Here is a 4,990-nt window from a genome sequence, read left to right on the forward strand (position 1 = left end):
GGTTCCTGTCCTAGGGAAAAAATGGCTGCCTGCATCACTAGATAACATAATATGTGCAACACAAAATTAGTTTTCTGATCTTCATAAGAATGGTTGCATGCATCGTTGGATGTAAAAGTCGAGAGCTTTCCTCCATCGGAAAACATGACGTACATTACTTCGTCGACCACGGGAGTAACTTAACAAGTAACATAGTGCACTTCGAGAAATTTTTGCTTATTGTAACATAGCGCTTTTCAAGACAAGATGAGTCTACAAGTTAATTAATGAAGTCTTCTATGACACTACTACTATGTTATACTTTGCACTATGAATGAAGAGCAGCGATATGGGTCATACTACCATATAGTCCTATTATCTTGACCATACATCAACTGATCTGACATGCTGCCAGCACATTCAATGTTTTAGGTGCGAGCTTCAAAAACTGTTGTATTCTGCGCAGGGCGTACAAACTACCCGAGATACGCAGGTGGACTACAGGACATACGGAAACGGCATGATGGTTGGGTTCGTGCGGACTGGGCCGCATTGGACGACATGGACCGCCGGTACAGATAACGCTTTGTACATGGACCACGGTCCAGAATTTTTTTCTTATGAACCACACAAGATGTTTTTGTGGCGGCTGGTTGGGTTTCTGAGTGCGGAAATATAGACAGGAGGACGGCGGCTGGAGATGGAGATCGAGAGGACGGCGATGCTTGGCGGCGCCGGTGGTGATTTTCCCATGGATCCGGTATGCAGATGAGCGGCGTTGCCCACCCCATCCTCCGCTGCCCCTTTCTCTCACCCCTCCCCAATCCTCTGCGTTATTTGTGCCGCGGGCTGGCCGTGCCGGCGTGTGCTGTGTGGCTGTGTGGCTGTGCCGGCGGCGCTTTGTAGTGTTTGCTTTGTTAGCTTCGGCGCCGCCTCGCTTATTTCTCTGACCCGCTGTGGTAGGTGGTCAATCTTCACCGATGGGGTTGTCCCCGCTGGCTCGGATCTGAACGACGGGAGCGAGATCGCTAGTGGCGGTCCGGTAGGCGTGCGGGAGTCGTCTGTGGCTGCGCACTTCAATGGTGTCGACCCCGGCCGGGACGATGCGGATAGTCAGGGCAGTGCGCCCGCAGAGTCAGCCGAGTCTCCAATCAAACTAGATCCCCGACCACCCGGGTTGGATCAAAAGGTAAGACCCCCAAAAAAGTCTAATGCCCTGTTTGGATTAGCGTTTTCTTCAGACTACACCTGTAGAAGAAATACACGTCTCCACCGGCCGGTTTCATTTGCAGCCAGAAAACAATCATGCCCAGTAAAATACACCTGTAAATCTTACACCTCTGTATTGAATTACACCAATACCAAGCGCGCCAAGTGATTTTCCTGCACCCACTCTCGTATTGTTGTGCTTGTGTTATTCGGGATTTGAAAACAATATAATAAGCCCATCATGTTTGTTATGCGAGATGTGTTGAAGTACTAATGCTCGCATGCTGTGATTAGGTCTTGTGTGCTCTGATTTCTTTTGCTGTTCTGGTAGAAGGGAAGTAGAAGTGCAGGGTTCTGAGCCCGCCGTCTATGCACTGAATCTTGTTTCTATTTTGTTCGACAGTGTTCGTGTGGGCACGAGTCTAATGGAGCGAATACCATGCACTAGCAGAATGGGCGCTCTAGAGAAAACGATAAGAGGATTTGCAGAGAGGGACAGGGAAGAAGTTATCAAGTCAGGGTTGGGCAGGCATACGACTTCTACAATTTGTATTCCTGGGAGCACGGATTCAGTATTAGATACGGAAAGAGCCGGCTCAATCCCGAGAAGTGGAAAACAATCAAGGAAATTGTTTGTGGATGCTTGGTAGGGAGTTCGGCCTAATATATGCAAGTTTGCTGGGGCTGAATTTAAGATGTACCGTGCTGACAAATATTCTTGTTGGTTTGTCGAGACCTGTGCGTGAGAACACGAGGATAAAGTTCGATCGCCAGTCCAATGAGAGCTATGAGGAGAAAAGAACCAGGATTGTAAGTTACAGATGTTATGTGACGAAGAGTGTACTCTAGTCTTGAATGAGTGAGCTGACAAAAAATGTTTTACATGCAGAATGAACTATACAGGGCAACAAACACCCAGTCTAAAAGAAGGGAGAAATGGAGAAGGGTTGTTTTCCTGGTGAAGATGATTGACAATGGAGCAGAGTTTGAATACAAATGTGTGTTGTTTGAACATATGAGCATGTTATGCTGTCATGTTCTTAAGATATGCACAAGTAAAGAAATTGTGAAGCCGGTCATTAGCCCAATCCTGGGAGCTAAGTTATACTATTTTTTTGCATGACATATGTTATGGACTATCACAGCATGACAGAGATACCAAAAAGGCACATTGTAAAAAGGTGGACAAGAGATGCGTGGGATGTTTTGCCAGATCATCTTTGGCACTACCAGCGAGACCAGCTCTGTGCCACCATGCTAACATTCAAGCATAACAAAATGCATGTCAAGGCGCTAGAGCTGGTTAGGCTCGGAGGCGTGAGTGTGGAAGCATATGAAAGACTGATGGGTCTGTTCGAGCAAGCCATGGTGGTGATGGTGCCATTTGAGCATGTCAGGACGGGCTTGGGCTTGAGGACCGTGCTAGTACCAAGAAGCAAGCCGCCAAGGTAGCTGAGTAGGCAGTAACTGCTGACGGCACAACAACCTCCTTAGTTGGTTGGGAGCATCCCTGAAGATGAGGAGTGCAGGGAGGCGTACAAACACGAGGGACAAGGCGCCGTAAGAAGGCATGAGCAAGAGTAGATTTTTGTATCATTTGCAAAACTTAGGTTCATAAGAGAAAAACATGCCAGCAGCGAGGAGACGCTCCTAAAGCGCAGCGGAAGGAAGCGAAGTGCGGCAAGTGTGGTGTGGCGGGAACATTTGTGTTGCTGAAAAATCTGTCGCGTTTAACTGGGGCTTGTCTGACACATGTGCTATACAAGCTGGGGCAGAAAAGACTGTCGTGTCTTGGGACCATTTTTGTATGACATGTAACTCGTGTTGGGATTGTAATGATTACTGTTTTTGATATGTTGGGTTGCACTATTTCGATTCAAAGTTAGTGAGAACACACATGTGCTTGTGTTCCAGTAAGCTGATGTCCGTTTTTGGTTGTAACTATGATTTGAATTGTTGCGAGGACATGGCTGGAGCAATTTGACCCTGCTGTGTGCCGCGTGCCCTGCATAGCAAGCTCAAGTGCAACACCTCGCAAAGCAAAAGCAATGGCTTCATCCTTCAGCTGGCCTAGCTCTGGCGTTATGACCTCCGGCTTGGCCTGGTCAGCACCGGATTTCTTCAGCGACGAGGTTAGTTTCCCGTTATGTTTTTTGGAGCAACTTTCTCGACGAGGTGAGTAGATGGAGTAAATAAATGGTGGTGGTGGCTTACAACGTAAGACTTCATGCCAGCCGAGCGGTCCAGCTGTGTGGTGGTTCCGGTCCAGCAAAACAAGTGTGGGAGTAGACCGTAAAAGACCAGTGCTGTTGATTGCATTAAATGGCAACAGACAAACATCATGGACACTATTTGATATTTATGCCTCTGAATGCAATACGCCAGAGAATACATTAGTGTGCAGCGATCTCGAGGTAGACCAGTGGCTCAGATAATAGTACTATATGGTAGTACGAGCCATATCGAATTTTCACTATGGATATAGTAACTTAGACTAGTGTCATATACTCCATCCGTTCCTAAATACTTGTCTTTCTAGGCATTTCAACAAGTGACTACATACGAAGCAAAATGAGTGAATCTACACTCTAAAATATGTCTACATACATCCGTATGTAGTAGTCATTTGAAATGTCTAGAAAGACAAATATTTAGGAACGAAGGAAGTATATAACACTAGTATAAATTACTCTCCGCTATGACCAGCCTAAGGCCATGGTCAACGCTACATGTTGGATTGATGCCCCATCTCCCACGTCGGCTCATGGTACAACTTATGTAAAACACAACTCAAAAAAAAAAAACTCATGTAAAATACCCACATCTTTTAATCGGACACCCGAGAACATACGTATGGCTGTCTAATTATTAACGGCGTCAAAATCACTGGAGTATGTCTGTATGTACAGGCCGACACGATTAATCATTTGTTGACGTGCCGATCCGTCCGAGTACCAGTGTTCATCACGTTGCTAAGCCCAGCAGTGACGCTTACTCTACAATAGATATATTGCTGACGTCGGTAGCTTTCCTTTTGAGAAACTCTACTGCGGTTTGGTATGTGCAGATTTGCAGTTCTGATCGGTTCCCGTCGCGCATACGTGCAGGCAAACGACAACACGAATACTTGGGTGGGCCCACGCCTAGGGCCCATGGCGGTGCCCGTCGTCGAGACTAGAAAAAGGAGCGGCCCGGCCGTGTAGCGCGGAGCCGGCGGCTACCGTTGCGAGCGCGACGCGGAATACTTCGCCCGCACGGTATAGAAAAAGGGCCACCTCATCAGATCCCATCCCTTTGCGCTGAAAAGGCTTGGCGCCCAGCGAGATGCGAGCACAGGGCTCTTGTGTTGTTTGTCTTTTCGTAGTGGTTGTCTAGATTTATTTTTTCTGGATGGAACATTTGTATTCCCTCCGTTTCAAAATACTTGACTTTTTTTTGTCCAAAAATGAATGTACCTATATACTAAAATATGTCTAGATACATCTATATTTTGACAAATGAAAGACATGTATTGTGGAACGGAGGGAGTATTACCCAGTCACAATGTCAGTACAATCAGCCCTTGAAATCGACTGCATTTGGAGGGCCAGAGCCAGTCCAAGGTCATAGTACGTTCTACTTTCCAATCAAACAGAGCTAGCAATGCTACCGTCCTAAGAACGGCTAATATGAGTAATATAAGAATCACAAAGAAACACAAGATACTTGATTTCCTTCATGATCTAGGAGTAGATAGATCGGGTCAGCTCTTGTGTTTCTAGCATGTTTACTGTCACAAGGGAGTTCCACTCGATTACGTTTT

General features: G+C 46.4%; 1 long non-coding RNA gene across 2 annotated transcripts; it reads left to right on the forward strand.

Moving 5' to 3' along the window:
* The first annotated feature begins 596 nt into the window (after positions 1–596).
* Positions 597–3,105, forward strand: LOC119332165. Of its 2 annotated transcripts, XR_005160837.1 has the most exons (4): positions 597–739; positions 943–1,168; positions 1,592–1,998; positions 2,078–3,105. It is a non-coding gene; the product is annotated as an uncharacterized LOC119332165 (long non-coding RNA). The 2 variants fall into 2 exon arrangements; XR_005160836.1 differs by having other exon boundaries at positions 1,592–3,105.
* The last annotated feature ends 1,885 nt before the right edge of the window (positions 3,106–4,990 follow it).

This window comes from Triticum dicoccoides, chromosome 7A, assembly GCF_002162155.2.
Source record: "Triticum dicoccoides isolate Atlit2015 ecotype Zavitan chromosome 7A, WEW_v2.0, whole genome shotgun sequence".
NCBI lineage: Eukaryota > Viridiplantae > Streptophyta > Magnoliopsida > Poales > Poaceae > Triticum > Triticum dicoccoides.